The sequence below is a fragment of the Lynx canadensis genome, chromosome C1 (genome assembly GCF_007474595.2).
Source record: "Lynx canadensis isolate LIC74 chromosome C1, mLynCan4.pri.v2, whole genome shotgun sequence".
Taxonomy (NCBI): domain Eukaryota; kingdom Metazoa; phylum Chordata; class Mammalia; order Carnivora; family Felidae; genus Lynx; species Lynx canadensis.
This window is the reverse complement of record NC_044310.1, coordinates 29,767,516-29,790,978: the sequence shown is the minus strand read 5'-3', so window position 1 is coordinate 29,790,978 and position 23,463 is coordinate 29,767,516. Positions and strand designations below refer to the sequence as shown.

Sequence of the window (23,463 nt, the reverse complement as noted above, 5' to 3'; positions counted from 1 at the left end):
GAAACATGAGCATAACATCTCGAATGAGGTTTGTAGGTACTGATTCACATTAACGAGGGTCACAAGCAACTGATATACAAATCCTAAATGAGAATTTATTAATTTACAAAGAATATTTAAGGGCATATACTTTCCCCAGCGCCTAGTACAATTGTTGCAGGATTTTTTACCACAATACCTGAGATTCGTTGTCTCACCACTTGGAAGAATGAAGAGGTGGACCCAAATGAGCAGCAGGCAAAAGTTTGTTACAATATACGATTAGAAAGAAAGAATAGTAGGAAAGCTCTCTTTACAGAGAGGGGTCATTGGAAAGTGAATGCCTGCAGACTATAGGAAAGGTTCCTCGATTTATAAGGCTCTGGTGCTCCCCCCCCTCCACATCCCTCCCCCCCCACATGCCCCCCCACATCCCCCTCCCCTTACTTCTCAGGTTCTATCCTTATTGGCTAGATAGCTTAGGTGCTGGGTTGTCCATTCCTGATTGGCTGGTTTCCATTGTAGGAGGGGTGGTCTATGGCCTCATCGTTCCTTGTGGGTCATACATCTATGGCCTACTACTTATTTTAGTTAGGTCTTTAGTCAAATTCCTGAGGGAAACCTGAGGGGGGAGTAGGTGGTGTCTGTTATATTCTTTTTTTTTTTTATTAAATTTTTTTTTTCCAAACGTTATTTATTTTCGGGACAGAGAGAGACAGAGCATGAACAGGGGATGGGCAGAGAGAGAGGGAGACACAGAATCGGAAACAGGCTCCAGGCTCCGAGCCATCAGCCCAGAGCCCGACGCGGGGCTCGAACTCACGGACCGCGAGATCGTGACCTGGCTGAAGTCGGACGCTTAACCGACTGCGCCACCATGGCGCCCCAGTCTGTTATATTCTTAAGGGGAACCTTAAGCCGGAGGGGGTTTGCTGTAGTCAGAAGCTCCCAGCATTGTTTCAAAGTACGTTTTTCCCACCCAGGGACCTCAGGTCCCAACATTCCCTCTCTGCCTGTTTTATCCTATCTTTATTATACAATGAGAGTTATTCCCAAAATGCATTGAATGAATAATCAGAAACTGGTAAACCTATTTCACCAGGGGCCAAGATAGAACTAGTTTTTTTTTTTTTTGTAATTAAAAAAATGTTTAATTTAATTTTAATTTGATTTTGAGAGAGAGAGAGAGGAGAGAGAGAGAGAGAGAGAGAGAGAGAGAGAAGCTGGGGAGGGGCACAGAGAGACGGAGACAGGATCCAAAGCAGGCTCTGCCGTGTCAACGCAGAGCCCGCTGTAGGGCTGAACTCAGTGAGATCTTGACCTGAGCCCAAGTCTGAAACTCAACCTAATGAGCCACCCAGGAGCCCAGAATGCGTTTGCCAGATGGAACCCAGGGGGCTTGTCACTAAATCCCTGCTGAGGGTCAACGAGTCACTGCACTCTGGTGTCCAGTACCAATCTGGCTTCCGGCCACAGCACAACCAAAGACCACCACTGCTGAGTCTTCCCCGTGGGGCCGAGTAGGGAAGGAAACAGATGCAGACCTAGCCAGGACGGTAGGGACTCGAGGAGGAAACGGAGTTCAATGCCAGGGCCACAGAGAAAGAGCAGAGCCTGTCACAGGCTCCCTGGCTCAGTCCCAGGCAGGCGGAGGGGAGGACTCATTCATCCAGGGCCCGCCAGGAGTGAGACTGCAGAGCTGGCTGGCCCGGCCCAGGCCGGGTGTCAAGGCGGGGAGGGGATTTCCTCAGCCTCCCTCCCCCTGGGCTGGGCGGCTGGGAACCTGTTGGGACGATTTTAGTTTGGGGGAGGGACCACGGAGCTTCCTGGCAGGGCGGGAACTTCAGGGCAGGGGAGGCAGCCCCTTGGCCCAGGCGCCCGGGAACCGCGGGGGTTGCAGCCTGTCCCGGCTGGGACCGCCGTCGGCCCTCCCGAGGTAAGCAGCGGGAGCTGGGACGGGTGGAGGGAGGCCCGCGGTGGGGAGGAGGCCGCGGGGCAGGAAGCGTCAGGGGGTCAAAAAGGCGGAGGCCGCGGGGCTCTTGCGGGAAGGAGCCGCGTGGGGTACTCTCTGGGCAACCTCCCTCCGGGAGTACCTTCAGGATGGCCGCTTGGGATCCTGCAACTTTCATTTAAAAGTAACATGTTGAGGGGCGCCCAGCTGGCTCAGTCCGGGGAGCATGCGACTCTTGATCTCAGGTGGTGAGTTCGAGCCCCACCTTGGGTGTAGAGATTCCTTAAGTAAATAAATAAGCTTAAAAAATAATAAATAAAAGTAGCGTGTTGAGTCATGAGTGGGGGGGCTGTGTCTGGCTTCTCCCCCAGGGACACGGTTGGCGGGACCAGGTCACGCCACTCTCCTTCAAGGTTCTGGTCGATCACTGGCTTTCTCTCCTTCTTCACGTTTCCCCCAGGAAGCAACCTCCCTCCCCACGTCTGTCCCCCAACTTTTTCTCCCTCCAACCAAGCCAGTTGCTAGACCTCCTTCCCCACATTAGAGACCACAGCCATGGGAAACAGCCTCTCCAGCTTCTTCCTGCTAGGCGCCTCCCCAACGTTATTTGTTTCCTCCTTCCTGGTACCGGTATCTGAGGGATTTTGCTCATTCATTTGTTATTATTCATTTGTTTATTCATCATTGTTTGAGCATATACCTGGATTCTGGGGGGGGGGGCACACAACCTCTGGGGAATAGGAAACTGTATGTATTTCACACGCATTTATAATTATAAGCTGGTGGGCAGCCTGGCAGAGTGGAAGATTATTTTGGGGTTGCTCAGACACTTGGATTCATATTCCAGCTCTCCTGTTCACTTCCTGAGCCCCAGCTTCCTCATCCCTAAAGTGGTGTTGTTATGACCGCAGGAGGACAACGCATATCAGGCACCCAGCTGGGTGCCCAGGGACGTAGTGGGGGCCTCAATAAACACCTGTGCTCTTTCCTTCTTTGGCTCCCCTCCCTGCCCTGCTCCTCCCTACCGCCACCTCCCCTCTCTGTAGGGTTGTAAAGATCTGTGAGACAACCCCTGGCCTTGAAAGCACTTAGGCCAGACTTGTAAACCTAGAATGGGTAGCGAAGGGGAAGGTGGAGATGGGAGAGGGAGGCTCAAAAGCGGTAGGGGGGGACTGGGTAGGGAAGAACTGGACCAGGGCTGGGACTGCAGTGGAGGGAAAAGATGTTCCCAGCAGGCTCTCCTGCAGTTTCTGAATTTGCACTCACATTGAGCAAGTGATGGGAACTACCAATTCCTAAAACCAACTCTGCCTGGCCTCAGGCTAAGGGCTTTTAAATTAAAAATAAATAAATAAACATTTTTAAAATGTTTATTTATTTTTAAGGGAGGAGGAGTAGAGAGAGTGAGTAGGGGAGGGGCAGAGAGAGATGGAGACAGAATCTGAAGCAGGCTCCAGGCTCTGTGCTGACAGACCAATGCCGCTTGAACCCAGGGACTGTGAGATCATGACCTGGGCTGAGATCTGATGCTCAGTCCACACTGAGCCACCCAGACACCCCTAAGGGCTTTTAAATGCATTATCTCATTGAATCATAACCCTGTTATGATATTATTATTATCACCATTTTACAGATGAAGAAATGAAGATACTACAGGCTAAGGGATTGTCTAAGGTCACATGGCTAGTAACTAATGGATCCAGAATTCAAGACTAGGTCAGACTCTAGACTCCATGCTCTTTGTTCAACTCCTTGTCTTTCAAGTTCCTCTGTATGGGAAAGAACAAAAGGACATGATCATTCTCCCCAACTTCCTAGACACCAGTTTCTTAATTCCTGGACATCTCCTGCTCTGGGCTGCTTCGTCCCAGCGGGGAGGAGCACACCTCTTCCTGATTCATGAATTCATTCACTTATTCATCCATCATTCATTCAGTCAAGTGCTCTATTGGTCCCAAGAAGGCAGGGACCATGTCTGTTTGTTCACAGTTTGTGTAACCAGCACTTTGTATATCCCTAATACAGAAGTGTTTGGGGTTGCCTGGGTGGCTCAGTCGGTTAAGCCTCCTACTTCAGTTCAGGTCATGATCTGACAGCGCAGAGCTTGCTTGGGATATTCTCTTTCTTTCTGCCCCTGACCTGCTTGTACTCTCTCTCTCTCTCTCAAAATAAATAAATATACTTTTAAAAAAATTAAAAAAAAAAAAGAAATATTGCATGAGTCCTTTGTGGCTAAATGGCTCCAAGAAACATTTTTTGATACATTCTGTGGGCTCCCTGATAGGGATTCAAAGATGAATAAAACTGAAGTCTTATCCTCAAGGCACTCACAGCCTTGTGGAGGAGGATGGTGATAACACAAAGAAGACATGGTACCCTAGACAGGAGCAGAGCCTGGAGAGGGAACTATGAGGGGCATTTAATTCTACCATGTTGGCTTTGTTCTCTACTGTATCCAGGGCCTAGCCAATGGCAGGCTCATGGTCGATGTTCAGTAAGGCTTTGCAGAGGAGGTGTTTAGGACAGGGTCTTGAAGGGGTTTGTTAGAACTTCACCAGGTGAACAAATTGGGGAGGGAAGATTCTGGCAGAGAGAGATGCTCATGAAAAGGCCTAGTGCATGGCTGAAGCGGAGAGTATATATGGAAGAATGGCAAGAAATGAGGATGGGTAAATAGGCAGGGCTCAGGTCATGAGCCTTGTCAAGGACACTAGATTTTATCCCAAGGGTATTGGGTAACTATTGAAGGGATTTAGCAAAAGGAGGACACCATCTGATTTGTATTTCAGAAGTGTGGCTGATGCATGGGAGTCACGGAAATGGCACCAAGATCTCTAGGCCTAACAGAGTTCCTACCTGTCTGAGCAAATGAACCTTTCTTTTTAGGATCTGGGTTAGGACTTCCTTTTTTGGGCTTCATAATGGTTCATGAAGGGCCTCCTAACTTGCCTTGTGTCCTGATCTCTACTGGTGCTTTGTCCTCAGCTGTTTGCTGGGTTACAGCCAATCCATTCTTTTTTTTTTTTTTTTAAAGTTTATTTATTTATTTTGAGAGAGAGACAGGGCGGGGGGGGGGGGAGAAAGAGAGAGAATGAATGGGGGAGGGCAGCGAGAGAGGGACAGAGAGAGAATCCAAGCAGGCTCTGCACTGTCAGCGCAGAGCCTGATGCGAGGCTCGAACATATGAACCGTGAGATCATGACCGGAGCCAGATTCAAGAGATGCTTAACTAACTGAGCCACCCAGGTGCCCCTGATCTATTCTTTCTAATAAAAGTATTGAAATATACAAATGATTTACATTTGCATAATTGGGAGCAAATTTTGGGGTATACTGCTTGCTAATTTGTGCTTTCTTACGTAAAGGAGAGAGAAGGAGTTGTAGGCGGGACACCAGGAATTATATTAGGCTCTGAATATGCCCTGGAGTTTGTGTTAAATATGGAACTGGGGGTACGTGGGCATGGATAGCTTTCAGAGAATCAGTTTCCAGACCTTCAGATTCTATAGGTATTTCCTAACAGCAATCTGCTTGACTGGATTCTTTTAAGTTATCCTTGTGAACTCTCTTCCTTCCTTCCTTCCTTCCTTCCTTCCTTCCTTCCTTCCTTCCTTCCTTCCTTCCCTGCTTCTTCCCTTCCTTCCCTCCCTTTCCCTTCTGGCTTCCCTTCCCTTCCCTTCTTTCCCTTCCTTTCCCTTCTGGCTTCCCTTCCCTTCTCTTCCCTTCCCTTCCCTTCCCTTCCCTTCCCTTCCCTTCTTTCCCTTCCTTTCCCTTCTGGCTTCCCTTCCTTTCCCTTCCTTTCCCTTCCCTTCCCTTCCCTTCCCTTCCCTTCCCTTCTTTCCCTTCCTTTCCCTTCTGGCTTCCCTTCCTTTCCCTTCCCTTCCCTTCCCTTCCCTTCCCTTCCCTTCCCTTCCCTTCCCTTCCCTTCCCTTCCCTTCCCTTCTTTCCCTTCCTTTCCCTTCTGGCTTCCCTTCCCTTCCCTTCCCTTCCCTTCCCTTCCCTTCCCGCTTCATGTCCAATGTGGGGCTTAGACTCAAGACCCTGATATTGAGAGTCACATGCTCTACCAACTGAGCCAGCCAGGAGACCCTAACTTCTGCTTTTGTTGTTTCCCTTCTCTAGCTTTACTAGATTTGTCCTGAATCATTCTATGGCGCATTGTTTGGGGATTTAAAAACCAGGACAATTGGAGAATGCTTTGTTCCTGAGAGATTAGGTAAGATAAACTGAAGGGGTGGTGCCTTACTACAGACTCTTAGAATTTACTTTTCATTTGTTTTATTATTATTTTTTAAGTAAGCTCTACACCAACTTGGGGCTTGAACTCCTGAGTTTGAGAGTTTGAGATTGAGAATTGTGTGCTTTACTGACTGAGCCAGCCAGGGACCCCAGCAACCACAGATTTAATAAGTCACCCAAGGTCACAGAGCTATTAAGTGGCAGAATCAGGACTTGAACTCCAGAACCTCCCCTCTAGAATTCGTGCTTTTAACCATTATGCTACTCTACTTTAAATGTATGTGCCTTAGCTCTTTTTCTATTGTATCGTAGAGTTAATTGGGACCTGAGTTAATTGTCATGGGGATATAGATAAACTCATTTGTAGAAATTTTAAAAATGAAGGTGGATTTTCTTACAGATAGAGAATTATTCTGGTTTGGCAGATTGGTTTGACAGTAAGGCCTGACTTTAACAACTGGATTACATGGCAGACATTTTTCATAAATTGAATCAGCTAAATCTATAGCTTCAAGGTTTAGATGCATGTTTCTAATAAGACTATGCCAGAAATTCTCTCTTTTGGTGTTTTTAAAAGATTTTTATTTTTAAGTAATCTCCACACCCAATGTGGGGCTCGAACTCACAACCCCAAGATCAAGAGTTAATTTGCTCTACCAACTGAGCCAGCCAGGCACTCTCCAGAAAATTCTATCTTGGAAACTATTTTAACTTGTGAAAAATAATTTTAGTCATTATCATAAAAATGTGTGAAAGGGTCATAGCTTTTTCAAAATCTGATGGGGGGGGGCACCTGGGTGGCTCAGTCAGTTGAACCTCTCCCTTCGGCTCAAGTCACATCTCATGGTTTGTGAGCCTGAGCCCCGCATCAGGCTCTCTGCTGTCTGCCCAGAGCCTGCTTCAGATCCTCTGTTTCCCTCTCTCCCTGCCCCTCTCCCGCTCACGCATACTCACTCATTCTCTCTCTCTCTCTCTCAAAACTAAATAAACATAAAAAAAAATCTAATGGGGATTCGTGAGCAAAACAATGTGAAGACTTCTGGCATATGGTATACATACACATCACTGGCCATGTGCATCATGGTGGTGATGAGGTTTGTGGTCAGGACTCAGGAGCTGAAGTGGCTTGTCCGCAGGTAAGCAGAGGCAGAAGTGAAGTAAGATCAGGGTTTTCTGATTGCTGTGATTTCTATTACTCCATACTTCCTTCCTTCTCCATTTCTCGATGGCTTATTTAGCAAACTTTTACTGAGCACCTACAGTTGGAGTCAAAAATACACATTCTCTATTTTTTCTGCAGTTCATATTCGAGTAGAAAAGACAGACAATGAATAAACACATCAGATATTTTTAGATGGTGACAAGTGCTGGGAGCAAATAAGCTGAGGAATGTGATAGAATATCTGGGGTGAGCACAGGGGTGGGTCAAGGAAGACTTCCTAGGGAGGTGCTCTTTGTTATGAAGGAGGTAGCCGTGTGTATATACATTAGGGTGTGTGGGAGGGGTGAAGGGGTGAGGGAGAAAGGTTTAGGTCAAGGGAACGGCAAGTGCAAAGACCCTGAGGCAGGAGAAAGCTTGGGGTGTTCCTGGGATAGAAAGAAGAACTTGTGGGAAACATTATGGAATTTCCTAAAAAAAATTAAAAATTGAAATGGCATGTGATCCAGAAATTCTTATTCTGGGTATTTACCTGAAGAAAATGAAAACACTAATTCATTTTTTTAATGTTTATTTTTTTTATTTTGAGAAAGAGAGGAGCAGAGAGAGAGAGAGAGAGAAAGAGAGAGAGAGGGAGAGAGAGAATCCCAAGCAGGCTCCAAGCTGTTGGGGTAGAGCCTGACATGGGGCTTGAACTCATGAACCATGAGATCATGACCTGAGGCGAAATCAAGAGTCGGATGCTTAAGAGAAGCGACTGAACCACCCAGGCACCCTGAAAACACTCATTCAAAAAGATGCCCGCACCCCTATGTTTATTGTAGCATTATTTACAATAGCCATGATAGGGAAGTAACCTCAGGGTCCACCAGTAGATGAATGGGTAAAGGAGATGTGATATATATAATGGAATGCTATTCAGCCATAAAAAAGAATGAAATCTTGCCATTCGTAACAACATAGATGGACCTAGAGGGTATTGTGCTAAGTGAAATAAATCAGACAGAAAGACAACTACTTTACTTATTTGTGGAATCTAAAAAACAAAGCAAATGGATAAACAGAGAATAAACTGGTGGTTGCCAAAAGCAGGTGGAGGTGGGATAGGTGAAATAAGTGGAGGGGATAAAGGGGTACAAATTTCCACTTACAAAATAAGTCATGGGGATGAAAAGTACAGCATAGGAATATAGTCAATAGTACTACAGTAATGTTATATGGTGACAGGTGGTAACTACACCTATTGTGGTGAGCATTTTGTAACGTATATAATTGTTGAATCATTATTTTGTATGCCTGAAACTAATAATACTTCAATAAAAATAATATTTCATTAAAAAAATTTTTTTTAATGTTTATTTTTGACAGAGACAGAATGCGAGGGGGTTAGGGGCAGAGAGAGAGGGAGACACAGAAACAGAAGCAGAAGCAGGCTCCAGGCTCTGAGCTGTCAGCACAGAGCCCGACGCGGGGCTCGAACTCACCAGCTGTGAGATCATGACCTGAGCCGAAGTCGGACGCTCAACCGACGGAGCCACCCAGGCGCCCCAAAAATAATATTTCAATAAAAATACATATATATAAAAGGGAAACAGTGTATAAAAGAAAAAATAGAGGTTGGGGGAGAGTGGTAAAATTCTACAAAGAAGGCAGAAGTTAGGTTGTGCAGGACCTTACCAGCCTTGATAAGGATCTTGTATTTATCTGGAAGACAGTGGGAAACCATTGAGAGGTGTTTTCTTAATGTTTATTTATTTTGAGAGAGTGAGAGTATGAGAGTGTGAGGGGGGAGGGGCAGAGAGAGAGGGAGAGAAAATCCCAAGCAGGCTCTGCGCTGCAGCCCAACATGGGGCTTGATCCCACGAACTGCGAGATCAAGCCCTGAGCCGCAATTAAGAGTTGGTCGCTCAACCATATGAGCCACCCAAGTGCTCCCCTTTAAGAGGTTTTAAGGAGAGAGTTGCTATATTCTGCTAGACTCTGATTTATAGTTGTGTTTGTTTTGGAGGGCGGGGGCAGGAGTGGAAACTGAGATGGAGACTATTTCAGGTAAGACATCAGCAGTCTACTCTCTGGAGGGATACCAAGATGGACAATGCTAATGGGAAGGCAGAATGGTATGGGACGCCATTCTGTCTTCTAGTTCTGGTGACGTATGTTGGTAACTATTGCTGTGTTAACAAATCACCCCAAAATGTGGTGGCTTAAAACAACAATCATTTTATTTTGTCATGATTTTGTGGGTCTGGAATTTGGGCGGGGTCCAGCTGAGCTGTTCTTCTGCCCTGTATGGTATTGGCTGGCGTCACTGACTTGGCTATATTCAGTTGGTGGATGAGCTGGGCTATAAGGTCTAAGAAGGCTTCACTCACTCATAGGTCTGGCACCTTGGTGCTCTTCTACATGGTCTCTCTCTCCATATGAGTAGCTTGGACTTCCTCATAACATGGTGGCTTCAGGGTAGTCAGCCTTATTATTATTAGTTTTTACTTTAAAAAAAATGTTTACTCATTTTTGAGAGAGAGAGAGAGAGAGAGAGAGAGTAGGCTGGGGAGGAGCAGAGAGAGAAGGAGACAGCAGGTCTGAAGCAGGCTCTGTGTTGACAGCAGAGAGCCCGCTGGTGCGGGGCTCAGACTCACGAACTGAGAGATCATGGCCTGAGCAGAAGTTGGATGTTTAATTGACTGGGCCACCCCACGTGCTCCTTTATCTTCTGTTATTATTATTTATTTATTTTTTAAAAGTAAGCTCTATGCCCAACATGGGGCTTAAACTCAGGACCCCGAGGTCAAGAGCTGCATGCTTTACAGCCAAGTGCCCCAGTAGCCAACTTTCTTATATGGAATCAGGTTTCTAAGAGGAACAAGAGTGGGGGCTGCAGGCTTAAGGCTTGGCCTTGGGAGGTGCTACTTCTACCACGTATTATTGGTCAAAGCCTGTCACAGGGCTAGCCCAGATTCAAGGACGGGAGAAACAAATCCCACTCTATCTATCTATCTATCTATCTATCTATCTATCTATCTCTATATCTGTGTATCACACTAGGTTTCTGTGAACAGATTAACTGTAATCACCCTGCTGGTGCTGACTCACTTTATAAATCTAAATCACAGTATACCATGTTGGAACAATGTGTAGAATTTTATTCCTTGCTGGGTAGGGAGGGCCTGGAAACAGGAAGTATTTTGTTTTGTTTTGTTTTGTTTTTTTTCTTTGTGTTTCCAGAGCCCAACATACAGAAGGCATTCAGAGAATGCTTGTCCAGTGAATGCATACATCATGTAAAACTTCATTGGTCATTAAACCACGGTGTACATAAGAATCCCCTGGGGAGCTGTCAAAAAGGCATGCCGATTCCTGGGCAAGACCCCAGCCCAGACCCTCTGAATCCAAATCTCTAGGGTATGAGCTTTCAGTCTGGGTTGCACATTAAAATATACAGTATCCAGGCCCTCGCTCCAGAGGCTCTGATGCCATTGTTCTGGGGTGAGCCCAAACATCAATATTTTTTTTATAATCTTCTCAGATAATTCTGATGTGTGGCCAAGGTTAAGAACCACTGCCATAGGATTAGAACCAGCCACTTTCACCTGACCTCCCCGGATGATTCTGATGTAGGTGGTCTATGACAGGTGACTGTCCTCAGTTTGCCCAGCACTGTCCTGGTTTTAGCGTCCCAAGTTCTACATCCCAAGAAATCCCTAGTCCCGTGCACACTAGCACAGTTGTTCATTATCAAAAGACCACTGTTCAAGAAACATTGCCAATGAAGTACTAAAAGACCTTTTGAAAAGTACCTACAAATATCTAATGAAAGCAATGATTCTGCCTCCTTACTTAAGGCACTAACGTAGTAGTGTCATAATGCTATCAAACAGAGTCCTCTCCTTGAATTAAGGAAGAGGTGGCTCAGGGTCAATGTCTCTCTTGAGCCCTGCACTCTGGTATGCTAGGTCTGTTAAAGTAGCTAAATAGGGTGTCCATCTCTGGGAATTCTTCCATATTCCTTAGTGTACACGAGGCAGCTTCGAAAGCCTGACCACAATCAACAAGGATGATGTGTTGAGGACAGTATGAGGTACAGGATGAGGTTCTTGTGTCTCTACACCAGTGTGTATTATTGTTACTATTACTTATATTACAATAAGGTACAAATATATATGTCATATCTTAGATAGCTCTGGGGAAAGTAGTATAGTATAGTGGAGAGCTCAGGATCGCCTCAGAAAAATGGCCTTATGTCCCAGCTTTCGTGTGACTGGGTAGGTATATGATCACAGTTGCCTCTCTTGCTTTCATTGCTCATCTGTAAAATGGGAATAATAATGATGTCATCTTCACAGGGCAGCTAGGAGGATCCACTGAAATGGTATAAGTAAAAGTGGTTCTGTAGACTAGGAAGGGGGAGATATTACAATTGCTGCTAATGGGAGAGACACAAAAAGACATTTTCCTATTGAGAGGCCTTGCCCGTGACAAAGGCCCCGGTTCCCCACCCCGAATCACAGCCACGGTTGTGTGGGATTCCAAGGGAGAAGCTTTTAACACATAGTGGGTGTGCAGAGACCTCGGGAGGCAGAGTGTCTCTGCCTTAGTTACCCTCAAAGTTGAGTGCAAGTTTGCTTTGCTTTAGGAGTAAGAAAAACTTCTGGAAAAGGGGGTTTGTGAAAGCATTTTTTGTTTTTAAATCTTTTGCTTATTTGTTCCAAGTGTATCCTCAGAGATGTAGCAAAAAGAAAACAACCACAGCCACAAACCCATAATATTGAAAGGCTGGTTCTTAATTTCTGTAGCTAAAAAAGCGCTCTTTCAGGCTAAACCACAGAGATTGCTGCAGGCCCCTGGAACTGGGCATAATGATGGTTTGCAGTGTGATGAAGGAGGCTGTTAATCTCTGTGGCCCAGAAGCCCAATCTGTGGCCTCTCCAATTACCCAGGTTGCCTAGCAACGCCACCAAAAGCCTCCCCGCCAGGTCCGGCTGGGCAAAAATTGGGTACACCCAGCACAGCCTGCCGCCCAGCCTCCTGGGCTCCCAGGCCACATCAAGGCAGGACTCAGCCTTGGCAAGGGCCGGCCTGGTACCAATGAATGGGTGGGGCCAGCTGTTTAAAGAAACAATTCAGATATTTAAAACCTACTCATTTGAATGCAACTAGCAAAACAGCACAAACTAATGATCGAAAGTCTCTTTCTGCCAAAGAGGAGTTGTCCTAAGGCGGGTGGCTGTGCCTGTGCTCTCCTGGGTGAGATGAAGAAGGGAAGGTGAGCCTGACTTAGTCCTCTGGGTTTTCAGAGAGGCAAATCCCATCCCTTTCCTGGGTGCCTATTTCCATCTTGACTCCCTGTGGCAGCAGTGGGAATGGTGGGGATTCCCAGCCCCATCCTCTGGGCTGATGGCCTGCCACTTGGAAACCCCCAGGCTCTGGTGTGGATCTGTTTGGGGAGCTGGGGGAAGAAGAGGGAGATTAGGGTAGAGGGAAAGACGGGATGAACATAATCAACATAAAGATGTACGCTTCTTTAACACTTGGTGCACAGAAATCACAGGGCCGAGGAGCACACAGGGTCTGTGGGTCAGACACCCTGGGTTCCTCTCCCAGCTCTCCCCTCACTGGCTGCGTTACCTTGATCAAGTTACTTTGGAGCCTGAGTTTCCTTATCTATAAAATGGGGGTGTTATTATCCTGTTTTATTAAAAACAATTTTTTTTGTTATTATCCTATTTTATAAGGTCGTGAAAATTAATGAAGAGAATGCTCATTGAGTGCTTAGCATAGAATCTGGCAGGCAGTAAAGTGCCCACTCTTATGGCAACTCTTATTTCATTTGCTTCTTACAATAATTCTGTGAGATACTAAGGAGAGAAAGGGGGTCTGTTTGACAGCTGAGGACACTGAGGCACAGAGAAATGAAGGACTATGCTGGGAGCAGAACTCGGATCTTCACAGTGCCGAGCAAAAAGTCAGCTGACAAGTCCTTTTGTAGCCATGAGGGTGTGGTGGCTCTATGGGTCTCCTCTGACAGGTCAGCGATGGGAATGATAATAGGATGGAATGTAGAGGAAAAGGGTAGTGGGAGGCGCTTTTCAACAAAAAGTGATGTAAGAGTTTTGGTTAATGTGGTCTGGATAGATTCCCCTCTCCTTCCTTCCAGTATCCGTTTTTTGTTTGTTTGTTTGTTTTCAATGTTTATTTATTTTTGAGAGAGAGCAAGCAGGGGAGGGACAGAGAGAGAGAGGGAGACACAGGATCTGAAGCAGGCTCTGTGCTGTCAGCGCAGAGCCTGATGCAGAGCTTGAACTCAGGTGAGATCATGACCTGAGCTGAAGTCGGGCGCTTAACTGACTGAGCTGCCCAGGCTCCCCTCCTTCCAGTATTCTTTCAAATAAACCTTTTATTTTGGAATAATTTTAGATTTACAGAAAAGTTGCAGAGAGTTTGTTTACCCTTTACACAGGTGTAAGTATTTTCCAAACACCTCCTGTGTGCCAGGAACTCTCTGTTGGATGATCACAGAGTTTGTCAGAGGACTGGACCCTGGAGTCCTTACTTTGTGGTCTCCAAGGTGCTGCTGTCTCTACATCACTTGTCAGAGATCTGCTAAATCTATCCAATTAGTGTTTTCAGGAGTGGGGCCCAGGAAGCTGTATGGAAACTGATGTTGAAAAACAAATGCTCAAGGAGATTCTAAGGCATAGCCAGTTTAGAGAACTACTGGTCTGGGGGGCAGACTGTCCAATTCACTGTGCACGTGAGAGAGAGCCATGGTTCAGAGCATGGAAGGGACAGGCTCCAGCTCACACAGCCAGGAAGTGGCAGAGTCTAGACCAAAAAACAGGTCTCCTGGTTCTGTGCTCTCCTTGCACTGTGTCTCCCTCACACAGAACAAGAAATGAGTTTAACTTATAACAGGAAGACCGCAGGTAGAAGAGTTTCTTGGCTATTCAGGTGTTGTTAGGTTCTTGGTTGCAAGGGCAGAGAGTGATTCAGGTTGACTACACCAGTAAATACATTTTATTGAAAGCACATTGGGTGGGAAAATAAAAACTATTTCTCGACTCCTATTCACACTTCTGACACCAAATATGTGGGTTTTTCACGCCAAGCAATTCTGCCACTAACTTCCCCACTGGCTAAGGGCTCAGTTTCATATGACTGCTCCCCACTTCAAACCCCAGTTGCAAGTCTGGACTTCCAGTACTTTTGATCAACTGGCTATAATTTGGGGTTTCTGTCACCCCTCCCCCCCGCCCCACTTCCTTGGGCTTAATAATTTGCTAGAACAGCTCACAGAACTTAGGAGAGGGCTTTACTTATTAGTACTGGCTTATCATAAAGGATACAAGTCAAGAGCAACCAAATGAAAGAGATGCATAGAGCAGGGTATACAGGAAAGGATGTAGAACTTCCATGCCCTCTCTGGGTGTTTTGTTCTCCCAGCGCCTCACTGTGGTTACCAGCCCGGAAGCTCTATGAACCTTTTGCTTAGAGTTTTTATGGAGGTTCCATTACATAGGCATGATTGGTTATTGACTGTTGGTGATGAAGCTCCATCTCTAGCCCTTCTTCCATTCCCAGAGGTGGGCCTGCAAGTTCCAACCCTCTAACCTCTAATCCTGTGGTCATTTCCTTAGGCAACCAGTCCTATCCTCCAAGAGTCACTTCATTAGCATAAACTCACGTGTGGTTGAAAGGGGCTTATTACAAATAATAGAAGATGCTCCTCCCACCCCTGTTACTCAGGAAATTCCAGAGGTTTTAGAAGCTCTGTGCCAGGAACTGGGTGGGAAAATATTTGTTTTTTAGTATTTCACAGTATCACAGGTACGTTACAAAATTACTGGAAGGCTGCAGAAACAAGGTTTGGGAAATAAGCCGAGACAAAGGGAGACCTAAGAGTTGTCCTAAGGTGGGTGGCTGTGCCTGTGCTCTCCTGGGTGAGATGAAGAAGGGAAGTGGGCCTGACTTAGTCCTCTGGGTTTTCAGAGAGGCAAATCCCTTTCCTTTCCTGGGTGCCTATTTCCATCTTGACTCCCTGTGGCAGAGAACTACACCAAAATCATCACAGAGCCAGGTAGGTGAAAATGGCCCTATTGCTTCTGCAGCTCCATGTTCATTGTTGCAGCCTGTATCCAAGATACAGCTGGCCTTGGATGCTGGATGTCAAACTGACCCAATGGCGAGGCTGGACAGTGGACACTGTTGCCACTGCTTTATCGTCACCACTGGAAAGAACTTAACCAGTCTTGAAGCTCCAGCCTCAAAAATCCTAAGCATATGCAGCTAATGGGTCAAGCCCAAGTTACATACCTGAACCCCAGTTGCTTAGGGACCTGGAACAGTTAGGATTGGGAATTTTTACCTTCCGTAGTGGGAAATGGTCCCTGCTGCCCAGCGGGATTCATGAGATTGGGAATTCTCCAAGAACCCTGACAAATGACCATTATATAAGCATTATCAAAAGAATGTACTGGGAGTCCTTGACATGTGCAGATTCAACACTTAACAGTTTTCGTATTTCATTAGCTACCCTCAAAGGCCCGTTGTGAATGAATGTGAACTGAATGATTTTGCTAGTCATTTAGTTAGTGAGCCAGGCCCATCATTCCACTTTGACATCTCACATGACTTCACTCTTCTCTACTAGTTACAGCCTTTATGTAACCTGCATGTAGTGACTAAAGTCTTTGTTTCTTGTTGGAGTAGAAAAGACTCCTAAAAATAAATCACTTGGTAGTGCCAGAAATAGAAATGAGAAGAAAGTGAAGAGGTTTGAGAAAGTGACTTTTATTTTTTATGTTTTGCCACAGGTAGAAGTCTTGGGTACATTGGCATGGAATGTCAGGTTCAGCGGTGTCTAGGATCCCTGACACCAAGAGATGTATGATGTGCGTCACATAGATACAAGGAAAAGTGCTTTGGCAAGTTGTTTTAATGAGTGCTTCAGCCAGTGAAGAAACTGGTCTTCAAGAGAGAGGTTAAAGTTTACATAAAGATGAAAGAGGCACAATTAATGAACCAAGGTTCTATTTTCTTTTCTTCTTTGGGACCTTGGGTGCAGAGTGTTGAACATAGTTAATTGATATTTCTCACATAACCAACTTTATAAATAACCTTACACCTGCAATTGTAGAATTATTTAGGTCTGAAATGCAATCGCTTAAAATTTTCTGGCCATAATTTTTAACATAATTTTGGGAGATACTATATGGTTTACTAAGGCTCTTGAAAGGTCTTTAAAAAAATTTTTTTTTAATGTTTATTCATTTTTTGAGAGACAGAGACAGAGTGTGAACGGGAGAGGGGCAGAGAGGGAGGGAGACACAGAATCCGAAGCAGGCTCCAGGCTTCGAGCTGTCAGCACAGAGCCTGATGCGGACTCGAACTCGTGAACGGCAAGATCATGACCTGAGCCAAAGTCAGACACCTAACCCACTGAGCCACCCAGGTACCCCAGCTCTTGAAAGGTCTTTGGAAAAATCTCTTGCCATTGTCAAGGGTCTCCTGTGTAAATCTCCTTATGGAAATCTCTCTCTACATTAAAAAAATTTTTTTTCATGTTTATTTATTTTTGAGAGAAAAGAGAGACAGAGCGTGAGTGGGGGAGGGGCAGAGAGCTGGAGACACAGAATCTGAAGCAGGCTCCAGGCTCTGAGCTGTCAGCACAGAGCCTGATGTGAGGCTCAAACTCACAAACCGCTAGATCATGCTAGATCATGACCTGAGCCAAAGTTGGACGCTTAATCCACTGAACCACCCAGGCGCCCTCTACTTTTTTTTTTTTTTTTTAAGGCAGAAGAGTGTTCTGGGTAAATGAGCATTGCCCCACCCTTTCCAATCCTTGGCCAACACAATGGCTCCATGATTCATATCATGAGCAATGCTTATTCCACACAAAGACAGGATGTAAGGAAGTTCTTTCCAGTTTTCCTCTAATTTCCTTTTTAAGTTTGTTTATTTATTTATTTATTTATTTATTTATTTATTTATTTATTTATTTTGAGAGAATGAGAGAGAGGCGGGGGAGGGGAGGGGCAGGGCAGAGAGGGAGGGAGAGAGAGAGAGAATCCCAAGTAGGCTCTGCACTGACAGTGTGAAGTCCGATGCAGGGCTCAAACTCAAACTGTGAGATCATGACCTGAGCGGAAACCAAGAGTCAGACGCTTAGCCGGTTGAGCCTCCCCACTTTTCCTTTTCTTGAGAATCCTTGCTGGGGTACCTGGCTGGCTCAGTTGGTAGAGCATTTGACTCTTGATCTCAGGGTTGTGAGTTTGAGGGCCACATGGGACATGGAGCCAACTTTAAAAAAAGGAATACTTGGCAACCATGAAGAGAAAGTCTTTGATGCACAGGGGGAATATCTTCATTTTAACTTGAAGAACATGAGTCTTTTCTACTCCTCCAACATTCTTTTTAACAGTCCACCTTCGTTGTTCCATACTGGTAGGATGAGGACTTTTCACAGCAGCGCCACCTGATTTTGATCTGGGTGGGGGGGTGGGGCAGAGAAGGAGAGAGAGAGAGAGATTTCAACAGAGTTGACAGCCACCTGCTAAAGATAAAAGGAAGGAGGTGAGGCACAACATCAAGCCAACATTAAAGAAAGCTCAAGAAACCTGGATGATTTTTGCTTAGTAAGAAACACAATCAGTGCAATAAATAATGCCTCTCAATATATCACACTGTGATGAGAGTGACAAAGTGAATAATTTGATAGCTGCAGATGCATTTATATCTCTTTAAGACTATGATGTGTTGTATTCATTGCTGACTTGTTTTGAGACTCCTGCTTTATTTAATTGGGCCTCCAAAAATTCCGGTAATCTAAAGTATGCTTCCAGAGACCCTACCCCAACTTTGACCTGTAGAGCCCATGGAATATCCAGGCCACGCCCATGCAGGGACAAAATTAACGCCATAACCTTAGATTAGCCTAGGGAGGAAAACATTGGACCCGGGAGCAAACGTGCTGGTGAGCAGATTTCAGCACAGTGTAAGGAAGAATTAACTACCTAAGGATTGGAATGGGCAGGAAATGCAACAACCCAACTGAAGTACATTCTAGTTCTTTGTGATTTTTCACTGCTGTAAATAGTTCTGCACTGAACATCTTTGAAATATAGCTTTGTATACTTGCTCAGATACATTTGCAGGATAGATTTCTAGGAGGAGGGTGGTTCTGTTGAAAGTTATATGCTTTTCTATTTTGGGCAATTACTACCCAGTTGCCTTCCCAAAAGGCTGCACCTGTTTCCCACAGCCCCAAAAGTATGGATAGTCTTTTCATTGTTTGATTAGTAATGTTTCCAGGGTGGTGAGCTGTGCTCAGAAATTCAGGTGTGGGAGCAGAAGATAAACAGGAGTGGGAGGGACAGGGAATGTCAGAGACTGGAAGTATTGAGCAGCAGATGTTGGAGAGATGGATGAATCAGAGAGAGGCCCCTGTCTCCAAGCAACAGGGCACACAGACGGGGAGGGAAGTCAGAGTGTGACCGTCATTGAGAAGAGAGGTAAACCCCAAACCCTGCAGTGGCCACCAACGTTTTCATCTGTTGCAAGAGGCTGATGTAGCTAGAACTACATGTCGGATCTGTCTACTCTCCCTGCCAAGGAAGAAAGCACACCCACAGTGAGTCTTGCCTAAACCGAATGGGGCAGATATCTTTGCAGCACAGGAAATACATTTCATTAAAATACCTAAAGTGGTGGGCTTGACTTTGTAAAATTTCTGGAAAGTTTGAAGTCTGGAGAAAAGAGAAAATTTTGAGGAAATGTAAGCCTTAGTTTTCTAGTTCCTTTTATAGCTATCAAGTTATATTAACATTGTAAAATTTTATTTCCTCATAAAGTGATCGTGTATGGTATTTCAATTTACAGTAGAGCTTATTAACACAATGTTAATCATCACTAGTTGAACTTACTTTTAAAATGCTTTAGGGGCGCCTGGGTGGCTCAATCGGTTGAATGTCCGACTTCAGTTCAGGTATGATCTCACAGTTTGTGAGTTTGAGGCCTGCGTCAGGCTCTGTGCTGACAGCTCGGAGCCTGGAGCCTGCTTTGGATTCTGTGTCTCCCTCTCTCCTGTGCGTCTCCCCTGCTTGCGCTCTGTCTCTGTCTCTCAAAAATAAATAAATATTAAAATTTTTTTTAAATGCTTTAATATTTGCAGTTAAACACTGTGAGTCTCCAACCCACACTGTGTTTTGCCAATCGTGAGAAGTCACAAAACTGGAAATAGTCAACAGCATTCAAGGAAAATTAATGCAATAATTAGGTCTCCAGACTTAGTGTCTGTCCCTGGGAGGCTGGGTGAGTGGGAAGGTGGAAGATGTAGGGGAGGGAGGAAGACTTTCTTTTCAGAAAAGTTGCTGGGGGAAAAGTCACATGGAAGGGGAATTCTCTTCTTCCCTAAATTTTCTGAATATAACCTATTGTAATGTGGGAACTGCCTAATGAAGTATTTTTAAGAATAAATTCAGTATGAGTTGATTTCCAGTAACTTGCAGTATGAGTTGATTTCCAGTAACTTGCAGTATGAAAATAGGCCCTAGGCTCAGCCCATCCCTTTCATCTTTCCAGCCAGCCAACCATCCATCCATCCATCCATCCATCCATGCACCCACCCATCCGTCCATAGCTAATAATAAAATTATGGAGTGTTTCCCATGTGCCAGATACTATTCTAAGTGCTTTACATGCATTACCTCAAACAATCTTTTCTTACGGTTTTTCAAAATGCTTGTTTATTTATTTATTTATTTATTTATTTATTTATTTATTTATTTGAGAGAGAGAGAGAGAATGAGTGAGATCATGACTTGAGCCAAAATCAAGAGTTGAGGCTTAACTGACTCAGGAGCCCCCATTACCTCCAACAATCTTTCCAACAATGCTGCAAGGTAAGTTCTATCATTATCCCCACTTTAAAATGGAATCTGAGAGTTTCCCAATAAGTTAAATATGGAATTACTATATTAATTATTATACTTATATACTTATATTAATTATAGTTATTATTACTATACTTAATTAATTACTATACTAAAGGAATGAAGTCCTGGGGCACCTGCCTGGCTCAGTAGGTGGAGCATGTGACTCTTTTTTTTCCTTCTTCAAATTTATTAAATTCCAGTTAGTTAATGTGCAGTGTAATATTAGTTTCAGGTGTAGAATTTAGTGATTCATCACTTAAATACAACACCCAGTGCTCATCACAACAAGTGCCCTCCTTAATACCCATCACCTATTTAACCCATCATCTCCACCTATGACTCTTGATCTCGGTTGTGAGTTCAAGCCCCACATTGGGTGTGGTACCTACTTTAAAAAAAAAAAAAAAAAAAAAGAAGGAATGAACCTTGAAGACTTTCTTCTAAGAGAAGCCAGACTCAAAAGGCCACATATTGTATGATTCCATTTTCATGAAGTCCCCCAAATAAGTAAATCCATAGAGACAGAAAAGTGGTTGCCATGGGCTGGAGGGAGATGGCAATGGAGAGATTGCTTAATGGGTTTGGAGTTTTTGTCTGGGGTAATGAAAAAGTTCCTGAACTAGATAGTGGTGATGGTTACATAACATTGTAAATGTACTTAATGCCACTGAATTGTATACTTTAAAATGGTTAAAGTGGTAATTTTTTTTTAAGTTTACTTGTTTATTTTGAGAGAGATTGAGAGAGAGAGAGAGCGAGTTGGAGAGGGACAGAGAGAATTCCAAGCAAGCTTGCACTGTCAGCGTGGAACCCAATGCAGGGCTTGAACTCGCAAACCCATGACATCATGACCTGAGCTGAAATCAAGAGCTGGATGCCCTAACAACTGAGTCATCCAGGCGCCCCTAAAGTGGTAAATTTTTACGTTACGTGTATATTACCACAACTTAAAAAAATGTAATCTGAGGCCCAGAGAATTTAAGTGATTTACCTAAGTTTAAAGTTGATAATGTAGTAGAGCTGTGTTTTAATCCCAGTCATCTGGCTCCGTGGGTCATATTAAAAAAAAAAAAAAAATATATATATATATATATACGTATATATACGTATATATATATATATATATATATCTCATTGATGAAGCACATATGGGTGATACACTGTATCTAATCTTTGCAATGACCTTGAAAGTTTTGCATTATTGTTTAGTGTGTGTGTGTGTGTGTGTGTGTGTGTGTGTGTGTGTGTTGGGGGTGGTGGGTAGAACATACATAACTTAAAATTTACCATTTTAGCCATTTTTAAGTATACAGTTCATTGGCATTAAGTACTTTTACATTGTTGTGAAACTCTTAACACCATCCATCTCCAGAACTTTATCTTCCTACACTGAAACTTTGCACCCATTAAATCAGACAACTCCCCATTTTCTCCCTTCCCCCCATGCCCTCGCAACCACCATGCTAAGGTTTATGGTACCAGGCCTGCGGCCATTGCCTGGGGTTGCAAAGAGAAATAAGACAGAGCCATTCCCCAGTCTGTCTAGCGTCAAAGCCTGTGTTCCTGTCCTCTAGTGACCTTGCCACTAGCTCCTCTTCACCGAGTTAGAGAAGTCCAATTGCAGGACAAGAGTGTTGTTGAAGCATGCAGAGGGGATGCCTGTGGCTTGGGGGCGGGAGAAGGAAGTCAGTGAATGAAATATGGTTGAGATGAGAGATGGATGAAAGAAGGTCTGTTAGGAAGGTTGAAGATGAGGAGAATTGGGAACACAACCCTTGCCTTCTTTTTACTTCAGCTTATTCTGAGGAGTATGTGAGATTTTGCGTGGGTATGTGCTTTGAAATGCCAGCGGTGCTCTGCCTGCGTGATTGGGACTCACATCACTCCTTAAGTGGATTTTTTTTAATTAACTTTTTTTTAATGTTTATTTATTTTAAACATTAGTAAATGTTTAAAATTTATTAAATTTAATAAATTAGAGAGCGAGACAGACAGAATGTGAGTGGGGCAGGGGCAGAGAGAGAGAGAGGGAGACCTAGAATCTGAAGCAGGCTCCATCTGGGCTCTGAGCTGTCAGCACAGAGCCCGATTCGGGGCTCAAACTTATGAACCCTGAGATCATGACCTGAGCGGAAGTCGAGCGTTTAACCAACTGAGCCACCCAGGCGCCCTTGAAGTGGATTTGTTTGAAGGGTGTAACTCAGGAGATCATTCCAATGGAGGATGCAGATGACCATCTGGTTAAGGGTACAGACTCCTCCTTCAAGATATTAGGCCACAAAGGGGAGGGGAGAAATAGTACAGTAGTTGAGACTTTAGGATCAAGTCAAGGTGTCATAGATATGGCTTTATTTATTTCTTTTCTAATTTATTATTATTATTTTTTTAAGTTATTTATTTATTTATTTTGAAACATAGAGAAAGCTTGAGTAGGGGAAGGGCAGAGAGGAGAGAGCGAGAATCCCAAGGAGGCTCCACGCTGCCAGCACAGAGCCTGATGCAGGACTGGAACTCATGAACTGTGAGATCATGACTTGAGCTGGTTGGACGCTTAACTGGCAGAGCCACCCAGGCACACCTTTATTTGTTTTTTGTTTTTTAATTAAAATAGTAATAAAACCTTTAAAAGTCAAATATAAACAGAGACTGCCTCTGAAGCTAATAAAAGCTTAAACTTCAAGTCTCTTTCATTTGCATGGGCTCCTTCAAAGGCCAGTATCTACTTTTGCAATTTTTATATTTTGTAACTTTAATTTTATATTATTTTTTCCAAGGAAAACCCCCCAAATTGTTTACACTTTAGGCTCCACAAAATCTGGGCCCACCCCTGCACAGGAGGCAAAAATCTCGTGAAATCCCACCCACCGTGCAGATATAATCATGGTTAATTTTCCAGATTTCTTCCTGTGTATCAGTATGTTACTTTTTGTGTGTGTGTGAGGTTGACTTTATTTATTTATTTTTGTTACTTTATTTTATTATTACTTTTTAATTTACATCCAAGTTAGCATATAGTGCAATAATGATTTCAGGAGTAGATTCCTTAATGCCCCTTACCCATTTAGCCCATCCCCCTTCCCACAACCCTTCCAGTAACCCTCTGTTTGTTCTCTATTTTTAAAGAGTTTCTTATGTTTTGTCTCCCTCCCTGTTTTTATATTATTTTTGCTTCCCTTCCCTCCTGTTCATCTGTTCTGTGTCTT

At 44.3% G+C, this 23,463-nt stretch overlaps 1 protein-coding gene across 1 annotated transcript in view; it reads left to right on the top strand.

Annotated features, from left to right (window-relative positions):
• The first annotated feature begins 1,808 nt into the window (after positions 1–1,808).
• RHBDL2 (rhomboid like 2) overlaps positions 1,809–23,463 on the top strand; it is a 52,804-nt gene continuing 31,149 nt past the window's right edge. The window contains exons 1-2 of the mRNA XM_030324767.2: positions 1,809–1,915; positions 6,053–6,146. The gene's annotated coding sequence lies outside the window, so the exon portion shown is untranslated. The remainder of the gene's footprint in view (positions 1,916–6,052; positions 6,147–23,463) is intronic.